The 20,305-nt window shown below is 34.9% G+C and overlaps 1 long non-coding RNA gene across 1 annotated transcript; it reads left to right on the plus strand.

Moving 5' to 3' along the window:
* Positions 1 to 1,799: 1,799 nt before the first annotated feature.
* On the plus strand, positions 1,800 to 18,398 carry LOC144350201 (uncharacterized). Its single transcript, XR_013420188.2, has 2 exons — positions 1,800 to 2,184; positions 17,568 to 18,398. It is a non-coding gene; the product is annotated as an uncharacterized LOC144350201 (long non-coding RNA).
* The last annotated feature ends 1,907 nt before the right edge of the window (positions 18,399 to 20,305 follow it).

Consider the following 20,305-nt stretch of genomic DNA (forward strand, 5'->3'; position numbering starts at 1 on the left):
GAAAGCCTACATACTATATCAGAACATTACCGTTGCGTAGTGATGTGGGTGTATTTGCGGGGGGGGGGGTTCTCGGAGATTGGCCTTATGTCCAATTCATCGTGTATGTTCGAATGTAGGGAGCGTTTTTATCGTGAAAATAACGTTGACAGGTGAAACGATAAATGATTATGGAAGTAACAGTAAAAGCGTAACTTCCCACCAATGTTGTGTATACGTGAGGCGGCGAGGGAATATTGGCGACTGGTTTGTTGCCTCCGGCCATTACGGATGTTGGTTTTTATACTAAAGAGTAGCATGGGCCCTGCAAGTGTTTTGTATTGCTCTGTACATCTATTATCATTAGTTTGGCGCACAAATAAGCCGATTCACATCATTGAATGCAGCCCTTGTGTACTTTTTGGTGAGAAATAATGACTTCTGCGCCCCGGGGTATGCGCATTCTTTCTATGTCGTTTATCCGCCCCCTGGAAAAAGTTTCATGTTTTTAAGCGTTTTTCACATACAATGCACCGCAAACAATTCGTCTCCAAAATCGCAATGGCCACACGAGGTCATACTCATGATGTGTGGAGATACTTGCTAAACATCCCAAAAAATCATAACATTACGATTTTGTTGAACAATTGTGAAACACAACATGAAACACTCACATTACATTTAACAAAACAAGCATACACAACATAGATTTTTTATTAAACCCAATTACAATTACAAAGACATTTTTTCTTGTTCAATTTATATAGTAAAGGGAAAAGCATGAAACAAATTTCCTGTTTAGTTATACTTCAATGTTATCAGTTCTTGAACATTTGGTTTGTATGTACTTAACCATTCAAACATACGGTAAACCATCATTTAAACCGATTTAATTTTTTTTTGAATATTTATTTTTATTAAATGCAATTCTCAATCTTCTGTATAAAACGACAGTCAACGCGTTTCTGAATAATCGTAGATCAGTGTTCCGGTGGGCCGGTAACGGAAATGACGTCAACATTAGTTTAAAGATGGACGAAAATTACAATTTCCGCCTTGCTTGACAAATTTTACAATTGTTTTTATTCGAAGTCACTGAAAATTGATCTTACTGAAGAAGCAATCAAAACAGATAGGTCACTGTGAGTGATATAGTGAATACTAATTAACTTACAGAGTTGCTAAGGGACTCTACTAAAAATTGACACGAAGATTTAACCAGGATCCGCACAGAATACCAAAATGACGAGCCGACTCGGGGTTTAATTTAATTATTTACGGTGTGCGATTACCCGAGCTGAGAATTGACTACGATATAGTCCGTTGTTTTGACCGTCATTATACCTGACGACACATTTAATAGTTTTTGTTCATGGATTCATTGCACCATTTATCAAATTATTTTATTATACGCAAAAACATAAACATCCATCATCATCATAATTATGTCTATCATTAGAAATCCCCACCTGTGCCAACTTGATTCGATGGAAGGTCCAATCTTGCTTTCATTTTCAAATATTCGATTTTCTAGTTTCCCCGCCAACAACTTATTACAAATACGATTATATGAAGGCTACTTAGCCTGAATGAAACAACAGAAAATAAACATAGATCTACAGTAAACATTCGCCCACCAAGCTGTGTACTAGATAGTTATATCTGACCACCCATTCTTTTTAGACACCGGTATCTCGTATGCATGCATTATCATAAGCAGTCATATGCAAATTAGCCTGTCTGGCTGCCATTATGCATCTACTTGTTTTGTCTGGAGAGTTGAACGCTTCGAATTCCAATTTTGGATGTTAATCTCGTATTTTTGTCATCTATTGATACCATGATAACCACACAATTCATACATGATAGTTTAAGACTCGAAAATTGGTTTGTATTTGTGCTTTATGTGACGACACTCGAGTACCGTTATAGCGTAAAATTGTCATCATTTCAGCGACTTCAACTTTTTATTTCGTCACAAACGATCACTATCGCCCACAGAAAATTCGAAGACTTCCAAAGAAGTACGAACTTCGGAAAATGGACTGTCTGTTATGTTCACGGTCATGTAAAAACGATCCGCAGCTCAACAAGTTGCATCCGTCGCGGCCATCTTGAAAGCCAATCCAGGTAGGCTGCTCTATTATCGCAGTTTCAAATCTCAGACGAGAAACAAAATATTGGACAGAAAGGAACAAAAAAACGGTAAGATTGTTTTTTGTTTTGTTTAAAAGTGTAAAACTATAGAAATGATGATGAAAACTAACATGTTTGGGTGTGTGATTGTTTTTAAACCGTTATGTCCGATTTGTGATACGATAGTTAAATACCGTCTGGCAGGTTTTACGAAATGAGCTGGAGGGGGATTAACTGTCTGTCTCAAATTGAACTTCGATCGAAAACTATTAACTGCTAGACTGTGCACAGCATTTTCCAGAACACACTCAGTCGTGAGTTCGTTCTCCACAAGTAGTCCCTTTTTTATTTATTAACGGCCTACCGAAGATCTGCTTGTGTCCGGTTGCGCTCAACCACGTTGTCCAACTACAGGTCAGTTTCTTTACGATGTTACGGGTTTCCACGCACACAGTTCATTTATCGGAGCAAGTGCATATCACATGGAATAATCCACACATTTTAACATTTTTAAAAACCATAAATACTGTCAACACATGCATGGCTGCAGTTTGATCACAACTGAACGATACATTGAGCGTAATCTTATTGTCCCTGTACAATGTTATAAAAACATTTGTTAACGAATTCGCAATTTTTAGCATTCCAACGTGTTTTATATGTTGTCATTTTATGGCATAATAGTCGATTGACAGGATTAATGGTTCTGACAGTTTAAATATTGTAAACTGTAGTAAACTACGGTAAATCATTAATGCAGAGAATCAAGATACGTTGGTGTTAACAGACCTCGCAAGTCAAGACCCGCCATTGTGTATTGCAATTGCACGTCAATATTCACAGCAGACCGAGTACAAATTCTTGGCTATTATTGGAAAGTGGTTTGATAATTTTACACCATGATTCACTCTTAAACTGTGACATTTTGGCAATCAAATTGTTTTATAAATAAGTCTTTGTCACGAATAGAAAACAGGATGTTGAACATTTGAACGACAATGTCAAGTTTTATAAAAAAAAAAAAAAAAAAAAATAATATTGTCTGAATTATTTTCAAAATAATGATTTAGTCTGTAGCCAATGGGGAATGTTGTTACTAATGTCTTTACAGAAAACATATACAAATGTGCACAACCTTGCAATAAATTTGGCGGGAAGAATTATGGCTTACATAGGGCTAAAAACAGCACGGCAACTCGAAGTATAGCATGGACATACATGTTTACAAATCCGATAATTGAATTAACAAACCAAGCTACAGGCACGGGTTAGCCACCATTATACGGATGTTCTTCTGTTTTAATTGCGATAGAGCTCGTTTGCATACGAACCAGACATTGTTTTGGGACAATATCAGGGACTACATGAAGTGAGTGAACTTGACAAGGTCGCGTGAAAACGTCATCTCACGACCCGTTATGAAAAACATGCAAATAAAACTGTCTTGATCAACGAGGTGAACCTAGGTGATTTAATCCCTTATGCAACCCTAACTGTATTCCTGTTTGCTGACTGTCTCACACCTTCCGTTGAGCAATTCGCGCTGCATAAATTAAAATCTACTGACGTGTTTTATCAGCGAAAAGACCTCGAAATTTTGCAAACAAATTAACTACTTGTCAAAACGGTTTCGCTCAGTAGTGAGTTTAAATACAATATTGTTGACGAACTAAAAATGGCGGATTCATGTAAGCCACAGGTGTGTCTGAAATCTATTCAAAATCTATTCGTGGAGTGCACCACAATCTAATCTACCGAAATGTGAATATTTTCAATAATAAAGTTACAACTGTCTAGATTGTTTTGTAGGAAGGCAGGGATAAATAACATGGTCAAATTTATCGATTATTTTGAAATGATTTATGCTAGGCCATCAGTTGTAAGGTTATGCTAATTTAGTTCCTTAGTTACCATATTTTGTTTGTAGCAATTTTGTAGTAATTATAATATTTAAGAGGTATTAGCAAATATATACGGTGTACTACATAGTTAACACAGCGGGTTATAATACTATTCTTTTTTTTTTCATTCTATGTTTTGATGTTCTGACATGAACATGGATCCAGAGGTCAGGCAACTTAGAGAATAAAAACGTGTTTTCAAGTTAGTTGTCTGAAATTGAACCGTCCCTTATTTTTCCATCTCGAACTTTTGGCACATACTTTATAGTTCATTCTATATTACCGTTGATATATACCCTGGCCGTAGTAAACATCTATTATTTGTAGCATAGTTACACACATCATAGTCCTGAGGCGTTTCCGATGCTGACTATTTGTAAACAGAATTACATTTCCAACAAATGTGACCAAACAACAATTCTATATGTGTTCACAAAAAGGACACCTACAAGGGCTTTGATAATTACGCCAATTTTAACTTAATGATGAACCTATAATCCCATAGTCATGACACATATTTTTTTTAGAAATATTTGTCATTTTTGATGCTTGAAAAGTTTTTAAATAGAAACGGTCAAATGTCATCAAGAGTTGAAAAGTGCATTTATTTCTATCTACAATTTAAGGAAACATGAGCTGAATTATTCACAAATTTGTTATTTTTTTGTAGTCTTGAGCCAACTTTACTAAGTGGGCAAACACATGGGGATATGTACCAGCACATATACAATATTTGTATGGGTGTTTGATAGACTAAACATTCATTTTCAGCTGTATATGCACTGTTTTCATGTGCGTAGTACAAACGTCTTAACACTTGACTTCATGTGTGCAGTACCAATATTATACAAATAATAATAAAATAAATGTGACAGTTTTTGCCATCATGGCCGTGTTCAAGTTTATCTCCAATGTGATGTCACCACCGTCAATAATGATAATCCATTTTTGTCCACCTCTGTGAGATATGCGATTAATATTTATGTGAGTTATATGTCGGAATAATGTGAGTTATATGTCGTTCTTCAAACTTAAAAAAACAAACAAAAACTCATTTAGTGGTTTTACCGTCTGCCAACTCACTTTCCCGCCACAATTTTCATGTCGTTAGTTGAACTAAATACCAGCCCGACTCAAGGATCTGTTGTAAGAGACAATAACCACTTAATAATATATACAAACATTGTAACCATGCGCAATTGTTGAGAATTCTTTATAAATAATTAAAAATAACGTGAATTGTTGTTCAAATTATTTGTTTACTGAGTCCTCTAATTCCTAAATTATTGAATATCTACATCTTAGGAAAATAACCAAATATAAAATAATCCATAAGCAAGTAGACGAAAGTCTCAGGTAGTACACGGCCTATCCAACACCAGCTACTTGCCCAAGTAGCTCATTGATAAGCGACTAGACTATATTTATTAGTTTGCTTTTGTCAATTATAGGCAATTCTACTTGCAATAACAGTGGACTTGTATTTTTTTCAAATCCCTCAGCATACAATGTTGATACTCTGAACTTCGTTGACGGCGCCATGTTTTATCACCCTGTCAGACCACCTATCAATCATGACGTATATTTGAACTCTGACCTCCTAAAGATCAGAATTATCTGCTCAGAAGATTAATAAAACAATGAGACAAATTTGTATGATTGAACCAAAAATATAAATATTAAAGATTTATTGACCTTGGGTTTATTAACGGCTGTTAGATACTATTGAAAATTGTATTAGTTTGGGAAACTGGTAACATTTCAATTTTTTTTATTCATTTGAAGAATGTCATAACACTTGTGCCTTTAATTCTATTTTCGTGACAATTGAAATTTTTTAACGAGCGATTCTCATACATGCTGACCCAATACATTTTGTCTTGAACTTACCGAATATTTTGTATTGATTGAAATCCGGTGACTGGACTCGATCAAGTTACCTCCCATAACTGTGTAAACAATTTCCAGGCCAACGTAGCCATGTTTATATTTATGGGAGCAGATCTGAAATCTGAACGGCAATATGTATTTTTAATTGAAAATCATATAGAAAATGCGTAAATTTCGAAATGTTTGGTGCAGTTTGAGTGTGTGTCAGGGGGACATGGCTGTGTGAAATACTGATAAAATCACGTGACCCGGATACCATTCTGCATTACTTCATATGTTGTGATCACATCACAAATCCAAATACATTTTTCTCAGAAAACAAATAAAATTTAAAAGTTAGAATTTACAAACCAATGAAAAAACAATTCAAAAATATTGATTTAATTGAACTCAGCTCAAGACAAAAATTAATAATCGTTTTAACCGTTTACATGTCAACTGCTGAGTGCAAAGAATTGTTGACATGTGAATTAAATTACTAAAAAAACTGTACCAATTGTGTGTTCAATTAGCCTGTGTTTTTTGCTGAATCCCGCCATTTTAATCTTATCAATATACCTTAAGTTGACTATTGTAAAGAACAAATACCGCTGTCACTAAATGGCCTCGTAGAGAGGCCAGGTCAACCGTCAATCTTCGGAGCATCGTGTTTAATACTGCACATTTTCTGACAACATTTTAAAACTTCTAGATTATTGGTACTATATATAATTAACAATATTTTTTTTAAAGATATTTAAAGTTCATTTTTTCAGAACGTGTGTGATAATTCGTTGTTTTGAAGTTGACCCTGAATGTTTGCTTGTGTATGTTTGTTTAGCACTGACCGAGTCTGTGATTTGACTACAGTTGAAATGTTTTTAGGACTAAATATTTTAGTAGTTTTGTAAATACCAAACACCTGACCCGTATTAAACTATACACCACGAGTGAGAGAAAATATTTCACAGTAAAAAAACTTAAAAATCGTTTAGATTCAAATTATTTCGTTATAATTAAAACTGTCTAACATACACACGTTTTCCAACCAATCTGTGGAATTCAGTTGCAGTAGTATTATGTGTCAGCGTAATTTGGCAATATTTTGAAAAAAAAACATGGTCGCTTCGTGGACAGTCTAATATATCCATACGAAATTTTATTGTCACCATGAATCAAAACATAACGTATTTGCGTTGAGGATTTGTACCCGCTCTTCTAAATTGTAAACTAACAACAACTTTTCAGGTGTGCACCTTCTCCTTGTCAACGGCGACTCGGACACTCATAACGTAATCCCCTGAAGAGCTATAGGCGATTTGGTCGAGCCATAAATGTGACGGCAAGGTGTATGGTGTCAACGGTAGTTCCACACGTGGCTAACCTGCCGTGCCCCTGTACACACATCGCGCACTTATACTGTTGTACAAGGGATTAGAATTGTCCATAATTCAACCCAGCGTTACAACACAGCAGTATTCCACTTATCAAGACTTTATTGTGACACTGTGTACATATGAAATATCCGTTGGTATGCAAAGTTTGTAAACTGACCCCTGGTCCCCTCACATTAGCGACAAATCCAGGCATTGCTAATGAAATCTCAGCAAACGGTGTTATTTACTGACATTCACCGACATTAAAATAGCCTGTTACAAAATTGTGTCAGGCTGACGTCAAGATTCACGACATTTGTTGGATAAAAATAGGATTTGTGCATTTTAATACTACATTTCGAGACAATGTGAAATATTGCAATCCTGAGGACGGCTTAGCACAATAAAAACTCATTCTTTCATATTAATATTTTTAAGTATTTTATGGCAATAATAATAACCATGTAGTCACAATGTATTGCACCTATGTAATGTGACCTTATGTTGAGATGTAACCTGTGTTAAAAATGTCATGAAAATATTAAAACGATCCCCATTATTAAATCCATAACGTCAATGTTCTCAAAATCTAGTATGTTAATTTCAATTTATTCACACCAACATTATTGACTTTAGTATTTTTGGATTAGATGAGTCATTGTCAATTCTTTGGGATGGATATTCTGTGTTGAGTATCACATTACACCTGCACGATTTAGCAGAGATTCCAAAGTCCGTGTGCGTGCTACCATATTACCTACCGGTATAAGTAGTCAATTAATTGAAACACATTGGAACACTGCTCGAAAAAAGTTCAAGAGTTTTTTGTTATTTCAGATTAATTATTTTTAGTGTTACAAATACTGGTTCAAATAGTCTACTAAACAGAAAATAATCATACTAAATCTTTTCTCTGATACATTCTAACTTCTGACTACCATGGTTGCTAGGTTTCCATAAAACACATATTTTCAGTAGCTACCCAGTGTTGTTCGAGTCATTGCTGGCACACTCCGGATAAATACACGTGAACATGGTAAGTGCAAATACACTTGAAAGAGAAGATAGAGCTCAGACAATAATGAGAAAAAAAAACATCGACTTCTTGATAATATACTATAATATAATATGTTCACTAATGTGGTTTAGTTGCTGCTTCACTTAGATGGGTACATTAAATTGGAAATCTGAATACAAATATAAAAAACAATCCACCATAACGAGAAACATCACTTTACTACAGCACTGGTAAAGTTCACAATCACGAATTGTGATTTATTTAATAAAGTCATCAATCACATCTTGTTCAAATATACTTGACAAAATAATCTCTCTGCAGATAACGCATCTGTGATATTCGAACATATAATGATATTCATTATTAGAACGACTCAGTACCGCAAAAACAGTTTAACTTAGACGTGACATGTTGTGACAATTCCAGTACATGCCTCACCGATTCGCCGCCGATAAGCACTCAGGTCGCTTTCAACACTAGAGTTCACGTTTTATTTCATACAATGACCGATAAAGCCTGAGTATCCATTTTTTGGTGTGAATAAAAGCTCCTACTACGGCAAACCATATATTTATATATTACTTCAAATTAGTACGCATTTATTTTGGTCATTTCAATCATCAACCAAATATCAGCACAGCGACTAATAATAGAAGTGAATGGTGCCATTGGAAAAACGGTAGTCGTGTAACTTGAGGGCGCTATTGACAAACTTATGTTGTACTGACTGTAACCAGGATCTGCAGAGTTGCAACAACTAACACTATACTCGGTGTCTACCGACGGAGTGCCTTCAACTCACTCAATTCTACAGTTATTAAAAACAAAATATGTGGAAATTATGTTTTCCCTGTTATGTTTTGTTTTGCTTCAAAACTTTTAAACTTGAATTCCCACTCTGAAAATATGTACAACTCTCAGAATAATAAAGTAAAAACATAAAATATTTTAAAATGATGATGTTATATATCCTGTCCTCGCTTTTCAGCTCATTTTTTGGGGAGGATCTCATTCTTTAGACAAACATAACTACAATGTAACTGATCTTCAAAGACAGACAACAGACCACGAATTCTTTAGTCCGAGGAAAACAAACCATCTAACTAAGTGCACGTCTTTTTTTTTTTTTTTTTTTTTTTTTATACAAATTAAGCTTAATTTAAGAGGTTTGTTTAAATTTATATTCTGTAGTTAATTTCTCTTTTCCCAATCTACAATCCATTTTAGTTTGTCACAATTTCTGGTCACGTGGAACAATCTTACGAATGATAACATCTCACAAATTATCGAAACTCATTTTGTTTACCAGATTAGTGTGAAACGAATGTCACATTCAATGATAAACACAAAGACAACAAAATTATTTATTCATTTATTCGATACGCGATATTTTACAATACAATGACATGTTTTATTACAATATGTGTTCGTTGTCAAGGTAATTATCAAGAAAGCTCAGATTGTAAAATATATAACATATTTAATGTAAACAAAAACATGCCGGTGAAATTCCTCTTGTGATACGATTGACAAAATACCGATTTTCACTAGTGATGCAAGTGAAAAATCAAACAGGTTATTTTTAACTTTAGAAATGGCAGAGAAACTGTGCAAAATATTATTACATCAGTTTATTTTGTGCTAATATTTTGTTCCCACGTTTTTAGTGCGTCTTGTTGTTGCTTAAAACTAAACTCCCACGCGTGCGTAGGTGACTCCCCTTCCACTTTAATATTGCCATGTACTATTTATCACAACGCTTCAAATCTATAAGACATTCGATGTACGTACTAGAACATAATATTTTATCAACATTGTGTGTGGTGCAAGGGGGCAGATTAGTGATGGACGCGCGGGAGTTCTCACGTGAAAATACTCGAAGGGTGTGTGACAGAGCTAGATCACATGATTCGAGCTTAGTTCAGAAAGTGTACTCTGTCCAGGTGCAGGAGGTCGTAATCACGACAGCCAAGTAAATCTGCAAGGTCACGCTGAATGCCCCATGCAGAATTCAGAAAATGTTCGTAATATTAGTGAAGTTAATCACAACTTATCCAAGCTGTTTTCTTTACTGAGTTGCTATTTGATACATAACGAAACCAGAAAAAGAATCGAAGTTCCGGTTGTTGTCAAAAAGAGCATTGGAACACACACAGCCAATCTTATTAAGGCTGAAATAAGTCGTTATGTTAATCCAACAAGCACCCGAAACCGATAAATGTACTTAGATGAGCTGGAGGCATGTTTGACCCGAGCCGTCATGTCTAGTTTTCATGAGGCAAGGACACCCGAGATTACTGAACAACTGCGTCTGGCTATTGTCACAAATAAACATAGCGTAAATATCACAACCTTGTCCATCGAGATTAAAAAAATCAAATAAATGGATGGACACAAATTAACTATTTAATATATGTTCTTTGAATATAAATGAATATAAATTGAGTATAATTTTGAAAATGAAAAAATAACATAATAATAAAACAATAATAGTATAAACATTTTGCGCGGAAAATCTTGACCAAACGGACAAGAACAATAAAGTCATCTTAGTTACATTCAAAATCAATTAATATTCGTGTTCCTCCAGTAATACTACATGTTAAATGTCTTCATTCTGTTCACTTATTTTAAATTCAGTCATATTGTACTTGCTAGTTACACCAAAATTGAACTTTAAGTTGTAGCATCTCATACAACAACAGCAACAATAAGAACAACAACAACGAGGAAAGAAATTTTCCTCTCATGTGACCTTAATCTACGATGATACGGATAAGATAAAGACGCACCCGACAGGCGAAGACGTGATTTAACCGCACAGCAGCCTTGTCGGGTCCAAGTTTGAAGGCTGCACATTTCCCAATATGTACACATTGATATATGTTATTTTTCTCAGAAGATGCTTTTGTCATATATGATGCAAACAAAAAAGTGGCCATTTTGTCCATTTTTGCCAAAAATCCAAAATTGCGGCCAAACCATGTGACCAATTAAAATTATTTTATTTTTATTGGAAAATAAGAAACACAATATTTGCCATGGTGCTGGAAGAAATACACCTGTAGTAATAGATTTAGCAAAAATACACATGCAGTCTTGGTCTTAACAGACATGCAACAAAGCTTTTGACTGAAATTCACTTTTATATTTTAAGTCATTAATTAAAACACAACCGGCATTTTCACTTGATTACACTGAAATAAACAAAAGTTGTAATCATAACTTTGGCCAGATTTAATGAGCTAGTGAACTGGACACGACACGGATTAAATAATTGGACACATCTTGAAACCAGGGGACAATTGTTGTATACTAGTATAATTTATTATAGCATAGTGCCAGTGACGTAATTATATACACACTTATGGTAATAGGGGAATTATATTGGAAGTATAAAAAACTTATGTACATGTTAGACCTATATTGTCGAGCGAGAACTGAATAAAAAAAATCGTAACTTATGACCAAAACTGGTCATATTGGAGTTTCAAATGATGACATATCGAATTGATCACAGCTCACAGTGGATTTATATTGTCTCAGAGAACTGTGAACAATCGAATATTTTGGTCATTTCTGGTCATATTAGATTTTCTCTGTCTGCAGTGTACTACTGATGACATATCGAATTGATCACAGGTCACAGTGGATTCATATTGTCTCAGAGAACTTGAAACAGTCGAATATTTTGGTCATTTGTGGTCATATTAGATTTTCTCTGACTGCAGTGTACTACTGATGACATATAGAATTGATCACAGGTCACAGTGGATTCATATTGTCTCAGAGAACTAGAAACAGTCGAATATTTTGGTCATTTTTGGTCATATTAGATTTTCTCTGTCTGCAGTGTACAACTGATGACATATCGAATTGATCACAGGTCACAGTGGATTCATATTGTCTCAGAGAACTAGAAACAGTCGAATATTTTAGTCATTTTGGTCATATTAGATTTTGCTGTCTGCAGTGTGCAACTGATGACATATCGAATTGATAACAGATCACAATGAATTTATATTGTTTCAGAGAACTAGGAACAATTGAATATTTTGATCATTTCTTGTCATATTAGATTTTCTCTGTCTGTGCAGTGTACAACTGATGACATATCGTATTGATCACAGGTCACAGTGGATTTATATTTTCGCAGAGAACTGGGAACAGTCGAATATTTTGGTCATTTTTGGTCATATTAGATTTTCTCTGTCTGCAGTGTACTACTGATGACATATCGAATTGATAACAGATCACAATGAATTTATATTGTTTCAGAGAACTAGGAACAATTGAATATTTTGATCATTTCTTGTCATATTAGATTTTCTCTGTCTGTGCAGTGTACAACTGATGACATATCGTATTGATCACAGGTCACAGTGGATTTATATTTTCGCAGAGAACTGGGAACAATCGAATCTTCTGGTCATTTCTGATCATATTAGATTTTTACGGTTTGCAGTGTACAACCGAAGACATATCGAATTGATAACAGATCACAATGAATTTATATTGTTTCAGAGAACTAGGAACAATTGAATATTTTGATCATTTCTGGTCATATTAGATTTTCACTGTCTGCAGTGTACAACTGATGACATATCCAATCAATCACTGGTCACAGTGGATTTATATTTTCGCAGAGAACTGGGAACAATCGAATCTTCTGGTCATTGCTGGTTATATTAGATTTTTACTGTTTGCAGTGTACAACTGATGACATATCAAATTGATCACAGGTCACAGTGGATTTATATTGTCTCAGAGAACTAGAAACAGTCGAATATTTTGGTCATTTTTCGTCATATTAGATTTTCACTGTCTGCAGTTTACAACTGTTGACATATCGAATTGATCACTGGTCACAGTGGATTTATATTGTCTCAGAGAACTAGAAACAGTCGAATGTTTTAGTCATTTTTGGTCATATTAGATTTTCACTGTCTGCAGTGTACAACTGATGACATATCGAATTGATCACAGGTCACAGTGGATTTATATTGTCTCAGAGAACTAGAAACAGTCGAATGTTTTAGTCATTTTGGTCATATTAGATTTTGTTGTCTGCAGTGTACAACTGATGACATATCGAATTGATCACAGGTCACAGTGGATTTATATTGTCTCAGAGAACTAGAAACAGTCGAATATTTTGGTCATTTTTCGTCATATTAGATTTTCACTGTCTGCAGTTTACAACTGATGACATCGAATTGATCACAGGTCACAGTGGATTTATATTGTCTCAGAGAACTAGAAACAGTCGAATATTTTGGTCATTTTTCGTCATATTAGATTTTTACTGTCTGCAGTGTACAACTGATGACATATCAAATTGATCACAGGTCACAGTGGATTTATATTGTCTCAGAGAACTAGAAACAGTCGAATATTTTGGTCATTTTTCGTCATATTAGATTTTCACTGTCTGCAGTTTACAACTGATGACATATCGAATTGATCACAGGTCACAGTGGATTTATATTGTCTCAGAGAACTAGAAACAGTCGAATATTTTGGTCATTTTTCGTCATATTAGATTTTCACTGTCTGCAGTTTACAACTGATGACATATCGAATTGATCACTGGTCACAGTGGATTTATATTGTCTCAGAGAACTAGAAACAGTCGAATATTTTAGTCATTTTTCGTCATATTAGATTTTCACTGTCTGCAGTTTACAACTGATGACATATCGAATTGATCACTGGTCACAGTGGATTCATATTGTCTCAGAGAACTAGAAACAGTCGAATATTTTAGTCATTTTTGGTCATATTAGATTTTCACTGTCTGCAGTGTACAACTGATGACATATCGAATTGATCACAGGTCACAGTGGTTTTATATTGTCTCAGAGAACTGGGAAAATTCGAATATTTTAGTCATTTTTGGTCATATTAGATTTTCACAGTCTGCAGTGTACAACTGATGAATATCGTGTTGATCACTGGTCACAGTGGATTTATATTGTCTCAGAGAACTAGAAACAGTCGAATATTTTAGTCATTTTGGTCATATTAGATTTTGCTGTCTGCAGTGTGCAACTGATGACATATTGCATTGATCACTGGTCACAGTGGATTTATATTGTCCTCAGAGAACTAGAAACAGTCGAATATTTTAGTCATTTTGGTCATATTAGATTTTGCTGTCTGCAGTGTGCAACTGATGACATATTGCATTGATCACTGGTCACAGTGGATTTATATTGTCCTCAGAGAACTAGAAACAGTCGAATATTTTAGTCATTTTGGTCATATTAGATTTTGCTGTCTGCAGTGTGCAACTGATGACATATTGCATTGATCACTGGTCACAGTGGATTTATATTGTCTTCAGAGAACTAGGAACAATCGAATATTTTGGTCATTTCTTGTCATATTAGATTTTACTGTCTGCAGTGTGCAACTGATGACATATCGTATTGATCACAGGTCACAGTGGATTCATATTGTCCTCAGAGAACTAGAAACAGTCGAATATTTTGGTCTTTTTGGTCATATTAGATTTTACTGTCTGCAGTGTGCAACTGATGACATATTGTATTGGTCACTGGTCAGAGTGGATTTATATTGTCTCAGAAAACTGGGAACAATCGAATATTTTGACCTTTCCTGGTTATATTAGATTTCACTGTCTGTCGTTTACAACGGATGAAATATACAAATAAAAGATATCATATTATATTTGAGTCTCACTTGTAGAACTGTTGACATAACGGATCAATGATAGTATTACCTTCCCTACTTCACACAGTGTTATTATCATCACTGTGGTAACACTGTTTTCTAGTAGCGGGATTAAATACAGTTGTTTTGTTGAGATGGTGGAATAAATCATTCTGTGTTTATTGCTGATGTCTAAAGTTTAATTTACACTAGCGCTAGACAATCACAGACCAGCATACGATTCAGAGTTTACCAACAGTACTGAAGTGAACGAAATACTCGCAGACCAGCATACGATTCAGAGTTTACCAACAGTACTGAAGTGAACGAAACACTCGCAGACCAGCATACGATTCAGAGTTTACCAACAGTACTGAAATGAACGAAACACTCGCAGACCAGCATACGATTCAGAGTTTACCAACAGTACTGAAGTGAACGAAACACTCGCAGACCAGCATACGATTCCAGTAGCTCATAAAGCATCGAATGCATGTACTTTATGAAAACTTCATTGTCACAGACAAATTATAACGTGTCATGGATCACGTAATGGGGGCATGGAAGGCACGAGAATGACAGCACTATGTGCAATTTATGTAATAAATTGCATAAGTGGAAATTAAGATCCATCTCGTGACAGCACCACGACTCATTGTTTCCACGGTAACCTAGCAAGGTAGCGCGTAGTCGAGCTAAGGTCATTCACTATATATCCCACTACCTCACTCAATATATTTCGATAGTCTAAGAACAAAACCACGTTACTGACAATTCAGAACTTCTGCAAAATGTGGAAAAGTAAGTATAAATGAGGTAATATTAAAGCGGGAATGGGTGGACACGATCGGATATGCCGACTACAGCGTTGATCGGGACAGGTCAGTGCCGTACTTATATAGCCTTATACAGGTGTCACTTCTAGTTCCGATTGTCAATCTCAACTCCAGACGTCAGTGAATTAGTAAGAAGTTTTCCCGTTCATGAAAGATTTAATGACGACGATTCCTCTAAGATATACATCATGTCACTGATGTAACCGAACCTAAGGGGTCGACCATTTGAAATTTTGGAAGGTGGCTGGAAGTTTTGTAAAAGAATAAAAACTGCCAGCATACAATGTGTTGCAAAGAATATTGTTGCCACATTCAAGAAATATAGAAATGTAGAGATAAGACCCGTGAAGAATGTACTTGTCATACTCTTCCAGCCAGCCCCGCTATTTTAAATGGTTTAGATCTAAGTGTTGTTTGAAAACTTATATTTTAGTTTGGGAAATAAGAATATAAATGTCACATGTTCAATAAATAGTAGAATAAAAATGTTTGATTAGTACCTGGTTTTCCAAAGAGAAAGCTTTTCTAGCTAATTCCACGTGTTCTCCACGTGTCTCTGTCATCTTATTTTCCAGCTTTCAAATGTTTTCAGTTACTATTCACGACAAAACTCGAAGAAAATTGAAAGTCACAATTATCACACCTTGACCACTATAACATAAGAAATTATTATTGCAATCATTTTGTTGCATACGTCAAATGTACCAACTTTATCGCACAGAGTAAGGTAAACAGACCAGGACTCGGAGAAATCACTCGAAATTGGCACTCGAGATATAAAACTAAACCCTAAGTCTTAGCCAAAGTTTGTTTTAGGGTTATGTTGGGGATTTCGACCTCTATTATTTTGATATTAAAATGTCCTTGTAAAGAATATCCCCGGTTAGTAATCAATGAAAATATAAATAGACATAGGGATTACTGTGTACTTTGCTTTTCGATGGTTCGTCAACGACGGACAATGATGTGGATTAAACCTGCACGTTTCGATATAACGTTATGTTGCAGTGGAGACCTTAATACAGAGGCGGCGGCACAACATTTTGCATGGTCCGGGACATGCTCACCTTAAACATTTTGAAATCTAGACCCTCTAAAACGGTATTTCCTGCACTATGAGGGGCAAATTTTGCTGACACAAAAGATTTCAGCTTGGTTTTGGAGGGGCGACGCCCCAACCGCCCACTCTGTCCTCCCTGTGCCTCCGCCACTGTAATATGATGTCTACGTGGCGGTTAAACTATTACACTGACTCTGGGAGAGCTCTGATCCGGTAATCACAAAAAAAACACCATTGTGACGAAAACGTCGAATACGTTTCATATGCTCTCTTTTTTTTCAAGTGGAATCTTCTTCTCGACACGCTTATATTCATTTTTTAAATATGTTAACCAAAACTGTTAAAAACTATTAACCAAAACTGTTAAAAACTATTAACCAAAACAGATTCAACTGATGTACATAGTTTGCAGTAAAATTAACCAACCCTAAATAAAATGAAATATAGATAACATCAATCTGTTGTAGAGATGTTAAAGTCGCCGTTATTTTGTGACACGTGCAAATAATAATTCCGACCAGATGTGTTTCTTTTATGTGCAAAATGTGTGTAACCTAACATCAAGTGTGTGTGTGTGTGGGGGGGGGGGGGGGGGGGCAAATACAAACTACTATTACGGTACTGTACAATGCTTATATCTATTTCAACATGTTTTCACGTGGCCAAGATCTCCTTGTGTTGGATGATTTATTAAATCAATTTTCTAAATCTTTGCAGGTGCAGTGTATCAAGTGTTGAGCTACCGGACGAACGAATGGCTCTATACAATGCGTGTGACAACGAAAATATGTCAACTCTTAATGTACATCCGGGACAATGGAACATGTCCACACAAACTGTGAAGGTCGTTAGCTATATCATACATGTCATTCTCAACGAATTCTCTGATTTTTTGAGAAACTCATCACAATTTATTAATTGTTAATTATGTTCACGATATTATATATGTTTTTATCCTCATATAGTGGGTATATTTGTTACGAAGATCATTGTCTTGGAAGTTCAATTACATTTCCAATAATTCAGGAAATGTACGATCGGTCTCAAGATTGATAATCTTAAAAATATCTTTCAAAAGTTTAAAAACAACATCAAGAACAACTACAGAAATCTATTTAAATCAAAATCGCATGATTAATTGTTCATGCATTTGCAATTACCGCTTGTTAATCGACCAATGCAAAGAACCATTCGTCGTCTTATCGCTGTTCTAATTGAATTGGGGGCAATTGGCAGCTTGTTGATGATAACGAGGATTTTCTACCTTCATCTGTTGCTGTAATATTTCCTCTTATCGGAGTAAATTAAAAGGACTATCGTGAAAATCACACCTCGAATGTTTGCAGTGAATTGATTAAATGAGTCACATGATGTCGTTACCTGTGTACAGAATAACCTCTTCACCGAATATGCTCAGTAATTCACTAGCATTTAAGGCGATTCATTTTGATTGAATTTTAGCACTAATCTTTCTGTTCATATGTGTACCGATCTGGTCAATATTAAATTGAATATTCATAGTATAATAAAAAGTACATATTGGAAAAACATACTCATGTAAATATATTCGGGGATTTCTTCAACAAATTTAAACAAAAAAAAACACACTAAAACTTATTGTTGAGACTTATGCTTGGCAAAAAAATAAGTACATCATCCAAGGGTTATAACAATCGACTTCATAACTGAGGATTTCGTTCGGGAACATACGCTAATCATAAGATGAGTGTCACATTATTGAGACATTCTGACAAATACTATTCATTTGTTTAATGAAATCATTGCTTTATCATTAATTTCTCTGTTAAAAGCTCCAAAAAGACCCATGTTTGCATCTTTTCGGAGGGTTTTTCGATGGTTCGTGTCTATATCATCTATTGTTGTGTACAAATGTTTGAAATAACTTCTTAAAATAAATAACTTCGTCATAAATGTAATAAATAGAAAAGGCAGTCGTGACTTCTATATTTAGCCAAACAATTAGCGACACTAACTTGAACAACAGACGTATCTGAATTTTAAAATGTTTGTGTGAAAAGGGTGAGTAAAATCGTAACATAACAACAACGCATCCTCGGTATTCAGTGTGAAACATCTTGATTATGGCAATTATGAATATTTAGTGAATCACTCTGTAATATGACTTGAACAATTGAATTTGAAATCACAAATTGTGTGAAATATAATTTTATGTTATCGTGCATGTTTAAGCACGCAAATACACGCACTATTTCATTTGAAATAGTCACGCTGAAAAATTAGTTCTAAGGCGTAACACGGTCAAACGGTATAGACAAAAACAAACAACTTCAGAATTTTAACGAAAATCACCTGTTATAAATATCTTTTGTGATAATGTATACTTTTATACGCATGATAGAAGGCGGTTGACAGCGAACTAATGCTTGCTCAGACATGAAAAGCATATTCTGGTACGAAATCGCACAACCACGCAAGAATGTGTAAAATCAATTTAAAAAGATAGTATAATTGTGCGAGTTTTGATTTGAACCGTATGTTTGTGTTTACAAATGATCACCCCATAGACTACGTACTTAGATTAGCAATTAGACAATATTTGTTAAATTGTTGTTTCTTTCATCTGTCAGCCGCCATTTTGTTGTCAAGTGTCATTCGTGTTGTAGCGGGATTAGGGTGGATTTGTTCTATCATTGTTATTCTCATTGAAAACAAAGTATGCTGCTCACTTCAAGTCGCTAATCCGAATCGAGGGTCACAGTTTATGAAAGCTTTATTTGAGTCACTCTTTGGTCTCATGCATATAGCTATCACTTTTGTTATAATTCATCTGCCGACTTTTAACACCTTAAGTGCTAACATGTTTATAGACACTAATTGATTTGATCAAGTGACAGGTAAACTGATGTGATATATATCATTAAACACGCCACCACTGTGAAAAATAAAAACGTTTTTTTTTTTACTTCTCGATGATTCTTAATAACAGTAACAACAAAACACACTCCAGTGGAAATAAAACATCACACGGTATTAAGTATTTCTGTTTGTAACAATTGATGTCGTCTATGAATTTAAAAAAAAAAAATGTGTGGCTCTCGGTTATGTCATTTTGTTGTTATTGATTCCCGCGGAATATAAGTCAATTCTGTCTCCCATTCGGTAGACTTTTTATTACAACGGCTTTTTAACAAAGACAATTTCTCATACAATACAATTATTTTCCCGATAGGTTCAGAATTCTTGTTATGTTACTATCAGAAGGTACTGGAAAAAAAATCGTGAAATTCGTTCCTGGTAGAAATGTCAGCATTGTTGAACACTCCAAGTTTACACACGTCCACGTGATACTTATCGGCATACTTTATAATCCATATACACAGTTGAATACTGAAAATAATTTACATAATATATGGTCATATATGGCTTATACTATCAATAGACAAATTACGTGCACTGTGAGATCCCGCGTTATG

Source organism: Saccoglossus kowalevskii, chromosome 19 (assembly GCF_978046115.1).
Source record: "Saccoglossus kowalevskii chromosome 19, keSacKowa6.1, whole genome shotgun sequence".
Lineage (NCBI taxonomy): Eukaryota > Metazoa > Hemichordata > Enteropneusta > Harrimaniidae > Saccoglossus > Saccoglossus kowalevskii.